Genomic DNA, 12,157 nt, shown 5'->3' on the forward strand with positions numbered 1-12,157 from the left:
GGATAAATACAGTGCATACTTATTTTTGTGATGCACTGTATGTTTTTAATTAAATTGTTACACTAAAATACTAATGTTTGTGTTAATAAGTAATTAAACGATGTGAATATTTTTAATGCCAAAAACAGTTGTTGTTCGTTGTGAAATCGCTGCGGTAGTGTTACATGTTCTATCAGTAAATTATTGTTGCACATCTGTTACGCATCACTAGCGTAATAAACGCATCACTAGCGTAACAAACGCACCATAAACTATTTTAAATGCTCAATAAAATGGAGGAGTTGAAAGTAAGTTTTGTATTAATTATTCATTATAAGTATGTTGGATATTATTTTTTTTTTTAATTTATATTGAATCAAATGAAGGCACTGATAAAGAACAAAATTTAGAATTTAACATCAGAAACAAGAAACGGAAAGCGCCAGTGAACGAATTATTGGAAAAGTCGAGGACTTTTGGAAAGCAAAAACATTGATGCATTGGCAGTAAGTCCACCCCTAAATCGCATCGAACATCTTTGGGGTATGCATTCTATCCAAGAAAGTATATGCCAATGGGACCCAATACAAAACAATATTGTTAGAATTGAAAAGAGCAAGCCTAAAAGAATGGGCAAATTTAAATTTATCTGTATTGCAAAATTTTATTAGGTCGATGCCATTTCATATATCTTCAGTAATAAATAACAAGGGAGGTCATATTGATTACTAACATCATCAAAACAGTTTGTATTTTTTAAAGTTAGCGAAAAAAAGGTTTATAAAGAAGTTATGAATTAAAAAGCACTTCAACTCACTTCCTCTATCGGCTCTTTCATTGGTATCATTAATATCATTAATATCGGTATCAGAAATATGCACAAAATCTCTATCGGTATTTGATGTTAAGATTACGCCATCAGAAATGTGCGAATCTTCACTATTATTAATTATAAAGTTGTACAATATAGCGCAAGACAATACCAGATTTGAAACCCCTTTAAGAGTTAACGCATTTGTGTGATTTAATATTTTAAATTTTTTCTAAGGGGATGGTTGAATTTTCTATCAGCACTAGTGAGATGTCCATTATCCTTATGTTATTTTGTCAGCAGATAGGCGGAATCTGCTAAAATTATAGCACCACTTGCTATTTGAACCTCACCAAACATTAATCCCTTACACACGGGACTATTTTTCCAAACATTATCGTCATGGCAACTTCCAGGAAAACCTATAAATACATCTAAGAAGCGAAGCTTACTATCACTTATGGCCTAAAATACCAGAAGATAGAATAATTTATACTTATAGATATGTAATATGTAAGTCTTCAAGAACATGCATAATTATTGAATGAGTTCCTTTAAGGTCATAGTAACTTATTGCATCATTTTTGATGTATTAATCTTGAAATGAATTTCGTCCATGACCCAAAATCGAAAAGAAAATAATGCACTCTATTCGTTCGAAAAACTTCCACAATGTTTTGCTACTCAATAATTGTAGGCCGGGAAATTTGTCTTTTGAGGCAGCATATTGCTGTTATCGTTTTAAAAAACAGTTTACGTGCTGTTCCTTTTCGAACATTGAAACGATTAGACAGGTCGCAGTTATTTACCCTGTTGTTGGCAAGTTTCCGAAAGTGATAGAAAAAGATGTCATCGGATATAATTTATTACTTCTGAAAAAGGCTTTTGCCCTTATCACTTTTTTGCAGTATTTTATAAACAAAAGACGTGTTCTTCTACATCTACTTTGCTTTCTTTTCTTATTATTTTTAATAAAATTGTCCAATATCCATTTTCCAATATTTCGTTAACTATTATAGACGTTAAAATTTCTATAATTCTAAGGAACAGAGCACAGCCATAATGATGCCCTATTGCGCTAAGTTACAATAATTGTATTTCTACGGAAACTTTCCGACTCCGAACTTCCGAATTCCTTGTTTAAGTTACTAATATTGGAGAGTACCCACCCAGTCTATTAAAAGTCATTAACTTTTAATAGGGCATTTTGCATTGACCCAACTAGGTTGGCTATTGTTTCTGGACTTATGTATAGCTTCCCATTATTTAAGCGCTGCCTATTTTGTCTCTAAGTATAGTGTTAAATTGGGTTCAGGTCAGGTTATTTCGGGGGTGTATGAATTTGTTTTGGAATATTATACAGAAACCACCGTTTTTCCTGATGCGTGCATAGGGTCGTTGTCTTGCTGGAAGATAAATCGTTCAGCAGCTTGCCTAATCTTCATTTTACATTTGTTTTTAAAATATCAAGATAATCATATTTGTTTCTCCTCGATTCAATAAACTGAAAAGTTCCAACGATCGGATTTGCCACACATCATTAACACCTTCACCACCATGCTTTACGATATTTTGCTTATTCAGTGCGGTTCTACTTTCCCCCCAACAATCTTACAATCTTTTACACCAAAGATGCAAAACTTACTCTCATCTGAAAAGATAATGCTTTTCCAATTTCTGGAAGCTTGTTTGAGTACTCTTTTGCAAAGGCCATCCTCTTAAGTCGATTTACTCTCCATATGAAGGGCTGTCTACATGTCACTCTGCCGTGAAATCCGGCACTTTTCATATACAAATGTTATACCCCTGTCCAGAAAGTATCGGGAATTCTTCATTTCCCCCTCTCATCTCCCGCTTATATGGAAGACAGGTAAATTTTTTTCCTAGATTGGTACAACTGTCCTTAATTATGATGCCAAAAATTAGTGCGATCTGTCGTGTGTGTTTACAGCAGCAGTTTATGTCAGTCGACCTCAGTAGTGTTTGTCGAATTTTACAAAATTTTTTAACGTTTTTTTGTTAAATTTTGGTCAAACACTCAACAAATATCATTGAGCAAGCACCCTATTGGACTTGGACTCATAAGATTTTGTTTGACTGTAAATGTTTGTTACTCTCTGGACTGAGGAGCACTGTCTCCCCACAATTTTTGTGATTTTTCGATAACTTTTGTCATTTTTCCACAAATAAACAATTATTTTTCTTTCGCTAATATCTATTTCTTTTTTTAAGTGATCGAATTGTCTTCAAAAGACCATAAGTGAAAAAAATTAGTGACTTAATGAATAAATGAATATATGTATATTTTTTGGTAAATACTACTTAAATACAGTGCGTGAACGCAGAGTTCCTGTCTGTCACTTTGCGATCTTCTGTAAATTACATCTTCTCGACTAAACCATCTTGTTTGTAAAATACTGGGAATTTTATGCGGTTTCACGGAACACGGTAGGAAATCCATCAACGAAAATGATAAATTATGTGTTATGCAAAATATCAATAGCGTGACTCTACGTACCAAACTTGACCATTTACCCTTTCCTTCTTTGAATTGACAAAGGTTAACACATGTGCTGTTGGTTATTTTGGGCCTCAAATACTTGAATGTGGTTCTTTGAGCACTAAAACTTCCACCTTTCTTTTTCTTGAACAAACATTTTCATTCACTGCCTAGAAATTTACGCTTTGAAGAACATTTATTAAATGTAAAAAAAAACTAATCAATATAGCCTATTTTTTTCCTTTAATCACTATTAAGGTAAATATTAGCGCACAAATATAAAAAAATTTGGATTTTGCTGAATAATATTCCGCATTGACTTTGGAAGCGATATTTAAAATAAATAAGTGAAGTGACAATTCATATGTATGTATGTATATAGAAGTTTTCGTAAGTGAGCCATTCATGGGAGTGGCCAGAAACGTTTTTTTACAAATGCCTCAAGCAGCTCACAACTTCCGGTCTTAGACCAATTATCCACTTAGTAGCCAAAAAACATCCATTTTAATGCGTGCTAAGGTGACAAAACGAAACATTCCCTCCACAGGGTTGTGCGCTGGGTTTGGGATCCGCCACGTAAAAAACATTACCAGTGAAAAGAAGAAAACACCCACGGATGATAGCCCTCCTTTTGGTGACCTCTGCAAATATGCTAAGGATTACATTTACCACAGTGGCCATACAAAGGAGCGTAAATTCGGTGTGGGATTCGTGATGGGAGACAGACTCCGTCGCCGTGGTCTGGCATTCACCCCGTTGAATGAACGTCTAGCCACAATATCCACAATCCGCATCAAAGCGAAGGCGGAATCGGCGACTCATCTTATATGAGCGGTTAGAGCGCATCTATGAGATCTGTCCCGTCAAGTTGACAAAATCGTGCTTAGCGACTTTAACGTCAGTGTGGGCAAAGAAGGTATTTTTGGCACAACGGTCGGTAAATCCAGCCTCCGTGATGAAACATCTCCAAATGGGTTGAGGCTGATCGACTTCGGGAAGAACCTCTCCGAGCCGTTCGATATCAAACGAGGTTTCAGACAAGGCTACTCCCTATCGTGCGATTTCTTCAATCTACTGTTGGAGAAAATAATTCAAACTGAAGAACTGAATTGAGAGCCACAATCTTTTATAAGAGTGTACGGCTGCTGATACGCCGATGATATTTATACCATTGGCTTTAACAACCGCGCGGTTAGTTCTGCTTTCTCTAGACTGGATATGGAAGCGAAGCAAATGGACAAGACGAAATATCACCTGCCACGTCACTATTGACAGTCATAACTTCGAAGTCGTAGATAATTTTGTCTATTTTGAAACCAACCAACAAATATGCCAGCCTGAAAACCAACGCAGAACACCTCTTGCGAACAGGTGCTACTTCGGCATAGATAAATTGATCAGAAACTTGTTTCTTACTCTCTCGCTTGTTCGCAAGGAGCAAACCCTGATCTTTTTTCTGAGCTGGCAACAAAACACAATCAGGGTCCCGTCAATCAGCAGTTAGTGAAAAAGGCGCGATGCCAGAAGAATAGCGCTAAAACGAACTGCTACAATTAGTGCGTTGTTGAAATTCTGGAAAACTAGATGTCGGTAATTTGTTAAATTATTTACATATATATATATATATGGGTGATAATCTTTTTTTGGTATACCCGAGCACAAAAAATTAATATGGTTAACGCGTTATTTGCATATCTCAGTGGTAGTGTCGAAAATTCAAAATACCCAAAAGTAATTTATAAAATGTCCATCTAATATTTTTCAGCAGTGGCATCATTGGCAAATGTTATAAAAAATGCGAGTTTTGACAGCTTTCTCTCGTATCAAAGAGTTTCGTATCAATTTATCTATGACTTCGGACTGAGCGGGGAATTGAGTCAATTGAAGTCCTCTCTCGATGAACAAAGACCAAATTCTACAAGGCGCACATTATTCCCGTCCTGCTATATGGTGCATGGACGATGACAACATGTGATAAGTCAACGTTACGAGTTTTCGAAGGAAAAGTTCTGCGGAAGATTTATGTACGAGTTACAGTCAGTTCCTTGAGTATTCGACGCAGTACCCGCCGGGGGAATCAGAGAAAGAGAAAAACCTCCACTCTGTTGGAGAGATCAGGTGAAGAAAGACCAGGCTGCACTTGCAGAAATCTTTCTGTCAAATCCTGTAGCCGAGTCGACCACGGTTTTTCTGTCAAGAAATAATTCCTTGGGTGTTGAAAAGCTCTTTGGCATACTGCGTTATGGATCGAAAATTTTCTCCTAAAAATCATCTGCAATATTTTTCGAATTTGCTGAAGTAAGATTGCTTATAATTTTTTCTCAGTTTTGCACTGAATTTGTTTGACTTTATTTTATAAACAAAAGGTACATTTGTATAAGCAAATAATTTTTTTGTTTAATATGGTTAATTAAAAAAAGTGCACTAGGCCGGCTGGTTTTATATGATGCAAAACTTTTCTTGGTATACTCAAATATATACATAAGTACTTTCATTTCCGATCGTTGAACGTTTGAAAATTCATAACTCCATATTTTCAAATTGTGTCGAGATGAAACCATACGACGTACACGAGATATCTTGGAATGTCAATTTTGAATGGAATGGTCCATTTAGTATATTGTAACTAAAGTTACTCTTCGCTGGAGTTTTATAAAGAGACTAAATAACTGTAATGCATTAAATAATTTGGGCCGAAATCCCGGTGGTACTGCAATACCGGGCCAACCCGTGATGGAGGTGGAGCAAGCTCCTAAAACACTCCGTCGATTTCCAAAAATCAGTTTAACATTTGTTGTCCTCCGATGGAGGATCTATCAGATGTTAAGCTGATAAGAACAGATACTACACTTTGATCTTAGCCATAAGGCCGAGAAGCGATAACTAAACCAGCCAATGGTTAACTATTTCTGCAAAACTGTATATAAAACGGATGAGAATTTCTGCAGCAGGATAACGACAAAAAGGATGAAAAAAGAACATACCCATAACAGACATGTATACACACAAATATACATACATAGGTATGTACAGAGCATGCCTTTGAAAAAGGTGGAGGATATTGCAGGTAAGAAGGAATACACAGCTGAAAATCACATTGACTAGTTTTATTGTTGTAAGCAGAAGAAGAAGAAGAAGAAGAAGATCAGCAACGCGAGGTGAAGGTGTACGACGTGCGGCAAGATTGAGCAGAAGTAGCTTTAATATACTTATAAATCTATAAATCGTTTTGCTTTGTATTTACATATAAATCGTTTAACTTTGTATACTTAAATAATGTTTTTTAATAAACCACATCAGTAATTTGTCAGTATAACTAATCTTGCCCACAAATTTGGGGGCTCAACCTAAAAGTAATATACGTGTGTAATTGCGTGATTGGATTTTTCAAGATGGCGAATCTACAAAGCTTTGATAAAGTACGTGAAAATATACGACGAATGCGCAAGGAAGCCATTAACGCATTGCATAGATTTATTTTCGAAGACGAAGGTGATAGACGAAACAGACAGAGGCTGCGCGAATTCGAAGGTTTTAATTACGACGAGCATGACGACGAGTATGCGCAAAAGTCCGCATACATTGCATCAAATTTATCGGTAGCAGAATTGATTTCCATTTGCAACTTGCTACAATTGAGCTGCAAACAGGAAAATGTACAGTTGCACATCTTTCGAAATCTACAAAAAGGGAATTTGCTTGGTTGCAACAACAACGAAGAAGACGATAATGACGACGATGAAGATGACGACGAAGAAAATGACGACGATTGCGAAGGTGATTACAGCGGTGAAGTAGCAGCAGGCAACATGAACGACGATAGAAGCAGAAATTGCGGCGAATTGGCGGACAAGTGTACTAATCAGTCTAATCCAATTAGAAAAACCACCAACACTCATGAAAGAGAAAACGACGATTGCTTTGTATCATTTTTAAACGACGATTATGGCACCGAGAAAGAGAACACAATAACACCGAGAAGCAGAAGAGCGCAACCATCACAATTGTCTAGATTTGCAATGAATTTTCGCGATGTAGAAGAAACAGTACGACAATACGATGGAACAGACAATTTACCAGTTGAAGTTTGGATAAACGAATTCGAGGAGACATCAGCTGTTATGGGATGGGATGATTTCCAAAAGTATGTGTTTGCAAAAAAATCTATTAAGGGTACTGCAAACTTATTTCTGAACAGCGAAAGGGGAATTGTTTCCTGGGAAAAGTTAAAATATGCATTGTTGAAAGAATTTCAAACAGCAACGAACAGTGCTACCATACATAAACAATTAAGTGAAAGAAAAATCAAAAAAGACGAAAACGTACAAGATTATTTTTTTAAAATGAAAGAAATAGCATCAAGGGGAAACGTGGAGAATGCTGCTTTTATCCAGTATGTGATCGATGGCATAAAAGATTTAAGTTTAAACAAAAGCATTTTATACGGCGCTCATGATATGGCGGAATTTAAACAAAAACTGAAAATATACGAAATGGTGCGATCAAAAACAAAAGATGAAGAAAAAGAAAAAGAAAAGAACAAGAAAGTAAATAGTGATTTTAACAAAGAAATAATAAATTCAGAAGAACGAAGTATAAATAAATTCAGAAAAACAGTGAATAATGTTGAAGCGAAAGTGGACATTCGTTGTTATAATTGTGGTGTAAAAGGCCATAAAAGTATTGATTGTAAAGACAGAGAGAAAGGTGTAAAGTGTTTTGGATGTAATAACTTTGGTCATATGTCAAAAAATTGTCCAAACAAAAGCATACAAAGTGACAAACGTAATTTACAAATTGTTAAAACAAGTAAAGATATAATGATGAAAGAAGTAGGAATGGCAGATAAGAAGTGGTTAGCTTTGTTTGATACAGGCAGTAAATTTAATGTTGTTACATATAGAGTGTACGAATTATTGAAGAAACCGAAGTTGGTAGAATCAAACTTTTATTTAGTGGGATTTGGACAAAAATCAAATGAGAACAAAGTGAAACCGATTGGACATTTTGAAAAAAGTGTAGAAATAGACAATAACATTTTCAATTTAAATTTTCACGTCGTACCATCAAACAGCATAGACGTTAACATTATTATAGGTGAAGAATTATACTCCCAAGCTGAAGTGCGAATTAATTCAAGTGGTATTTTTGTACAAAAATTAAATACGTGTAATATATTTGAAGAACATGCGCTGATGAAAATTGATAAATGTAAAGAAGATGTAAACGTTGACCCACTTGCTAGTGCTGCTGCAAAGCAAAAAGTTTTTGATTTAATTGAACTATATACGCCTAATAAAACTAAAACAACAAATGTGAAAATGACAATAGTGTTAAAAGACGATACGCCAATTTTTTCTGCACCTAGAAGACTTCCTTTTAGTGAAAGGCAGATAATTGATAGGCAAGTTGAACAATGGCTTGAAGATGGAATTGTTGGAACTTCAGAGTCTGAATTCTGCAGTCAGTCCAGTAGTATTGGTGAAAAAACGCGATGGCACACCCAGGTTGTGTATAGACTACCGACGCATAAACAAAGTAATAATTAAGGACAGATTCCCACTGCCTTTAATTGAAGACCAACTCGATCGACTACAAGGCTCCAAGGTATTTAGCACGATTGATCTAACAAACGGGTTCTTCCACGTTGACGTTTCTGATGCAAGCCGCAAGTATACATCATTTGTAACACATAACGGTCAATATCAATTTGTTAAGGTTCCATTTGGATTGTGCAACTCTCCTGGCGTTTTTCAGAGGTATGTAAATGCTATATTTCGAGATTTTACAAAAGAGGGAATTGCTCTCCCTTACATCGACGACGTTATAATTCCGGCAACTGACGAAAAAGAAGCGCTAATTCGATTAGAAAAGGTTCTAAACTTGTGCAAAGATTATGGGCTTCAAATTAACAAAAGAAATGCCAATTTTTACAAAGACGAGTGGAATTTTTAGGCCACGTTATAGAAAATAACCAAGTCGCTCCATCAAGTGCGAAAATAGAAGCAGTTATGAAGTATCCATTACCAAAAACGTTGAAACAGTTAGATAGTTTCCTTGGCTTAGCCGGGTACTTTAGAAAGTTCATACGCAACTTTGCATTAATTGCAAAGCCGCTGAATGATTTGAAGAAGCAAAACATTGTATTTAACATGGGGGATGAACAAATGAAATCATTTAATACTTTAAAAACACTTTTAAGTCAAAAACCAGTATTAAGTATATACAATCAGACGTATGAAACGCAAGTACATACAGACGCATCCATAAATGGTTACGGCGCTGTTTTATTACAAAAATCTCCAGATGATAGTCAATGGCACCCCGTGTATTATATGAGTAAAAAGACGATGGAAGCTGAGCGAAAATTTTGCAGCTACGAACTCGAAGTACTTGCTGTAATAGAGGCTCTTAAAAAGTTTAAAGTTTATTTATTGGGTTTACATTTTACCATTGTAACCGATTGTAACGCGTTTGCCAAAACAATAGACAAAAAAGATTTATGTACGAGAGTAGCTAGGTGGATAATGTTGTTGCAAGAGTATGACTACGCTATCGAACACCGTTCTGGTTCAAGTATGAAACACGTAAACGCATTGAGTAGATTTCCGATTTTAACAATTACCATAGATGACGTTACTTTAAAGATCAAAGGTGCGCAAACACAAGATGACGAACTGCGACTAATTAAAGAAATTTTGCAAGAGAAGGAAAGTTATGAAGATTATTTTATGAAGGGTGACATTTTATATAAATTAGTAAACGACTGCGAGTTATTAGTCATACCCAAATGCATGCAAAAAGAAATTATACGACGAGCCCACGAAAAAGGGCATTTCGCTTTAGCAAAAACTAAAGATATTATATCCAGAGAATTCTATTTTTCCAAACTGAATGAAAAAATTCAAAAATGTATTTCCAATTGCGTTCAATGCATCGTTGCCAATCGCAAAAGAGGAAAACAAGAGGGCGAGTTACATCCATTACATAAAATAGATACTCCATTACATACGTACCACGTCGATCATTTAGGACCGTTAGAATCCACAAGCAAAATGTATAAGTATATATTTGCAGTAATCGACGCATTTACAAAATTTTCTTGGCTATATCCTACCAAATCAACATCAGCAAAAGAGGTCATCAGTAAGCTAATGACGCAAAGCATCAATTTTGGTAATCCAGTTAAAATTATCTCTGATAGAGGTTCGGCATTCACGTCCGACGAATTTAAAGAATACTGTCGATCAGAGAACATAAAACACGTTAAGATAACTACAGGACTACCACGTGCCAACGGCCAAATTGAAAGATTGAACAGCACAATAATTGCAGTTTTATCGAAACTAAGTATCGAAGATGCAACAAAGTGGTATCGTTATGTCGACCGAGTACAACAGGTACTAAATTCCACATATCATCGAAGCATAAATATGACACCATTTGAAATGATGATTGGGACCCGAATGAGGTCTAAAGAAGATATTTATATTAAAGAACTCATCGAAGAACAATTAGTACAACAGTTTAATCAAAATAGAGACGAAATGCGCAACGACGGGAAAAAACAAATCCTTAAGATTCAAGAAGAAAACAAAAAATCATACAATCTGCGACGTAAAAAAGCTCATATTTACAAACTAAATGATATTGTTGCTATAAAACGCACACAATTAGGTAGCGGTTTAAAGCTCAAACAAAAGTTTTTAGGCCCCTATCGAATTACTAACGTAAAACCGAACAACACTTACGATGTCCAAAAACTGGGTAACGGCGAAGGTCCAAAAACAACAACAACGTGCGCAGAATTTATGAAAGAATGGCTAAATACATTTGATGACGACGATTCTACTTAGTTATTCGAGACGAATATCACGCAGGATGGCCGATGTGTGGGAATGAAACGATATGGCAGCACAGAAAAGCCAGAAGAAGAAGAAGAAGAAGAAGAAGAAGATCAGCAACGCGAGGTGAAGGTGTACGACGTGCGGCAAGATGCTTAACTTGGCTTGTATACTTAAATAATACACACGTCTCTTTCCAATATAGCCAACTTGTCGTGTAAACTTCATCACCATATGTTTCCGCCACAATGAATTCCAATGAGTGAAGAACTGATCTTTCAAAACTTTTCAAATAGTTCAGATACTATTATAATTTTTCAAGACTTCGGACTATGGCTAAAATTAAGTTTCAAGAAGTAGTTGTGGCGTAGACTTGGTAAAACATTATTCACTTCACTTTGAGGTTTCTTTTAAAAACACAGAATCAAAACATTTTGAGTTGAACTTTCAGTTAAACAATTGTTTACCTTGAGCACTCTGTATACGGCTTTAAGTCAATTCAATTCTAACCTTTTAAGTGATTATATATAAAGATATAAATATGTATGTATATCCGTCATGATAGTCTTGATAAATGGAATAAACCGTCTTTTCACACTGTCTACTCAATAAGTCACGCAAAAATTAATCCTGTTTCGGAGTTTCGGAATTCTGGTAAAACTTGAATCATAATCCGAATCTATTTAACGGCGTGTGATATCTTCGAATAGAGTATATTATTTTAAAGGTCTGCAATGGCTTTCTTGAGGACATTTAGTTCAATTGAGTTACGAATGTTCTCCCACTCACCTGGTCGCTGATAATCCAAATTTCCGGGACTTCGTTGTGAACCGGTTAAATAACCCAAAGTGAATACCTCTGCTGCTGCTTGGCCGATACAGTTACGTTTGATATTTGTATTTGTTGGTAATAGCAAGATGTTCAAATGAAAATCACCAATTAATAGTAAAAGGATAATTACAAATAATGATCGCGATAACGATAACGATAGTAAATGCGTCGCTGACGTGCAGGGGAATGTCT

At 35.6% G+C, this 12,157-nt stretch overlaps 1 non-coding gene across 1 annotated transcript; it reads right to left on the reverse strand.

The window, feature by feature from the left end:
- Positions 1-5,973: 5,973 nt before the first annotated feature.
- LOC126763839 (U2 spliceosomal RNA) lies at positions 5,974-6,171 on the reverse strand. The gene has a single exon (XR_007667695.1). It is a non-coding gene; the product is annotated as a U2 spliceosomal RNA (small nuclear RNA).
- Positions 6,172-12,157: the final 5,986 nt, after the last annotated feature.

This window comes from Bactrocera neohumeralis, chromosome 6 (genome assembly GCF_024586455.1).
Source record: "Bactrocera neohumeralis isolate Rockhampton chromosome 6, APGP_CSIRO_Bneo_wtdbg2-racon-allhic-juicebox.fasta_v2, whole genome shotgun sequence".
NCBI classification, from domain to species: Eukaryota; Metazoa; Arthropoda; class Insecta; order Diptera; family Tephritidae; genus Bactrocera; species Bactrocera neohumeralis.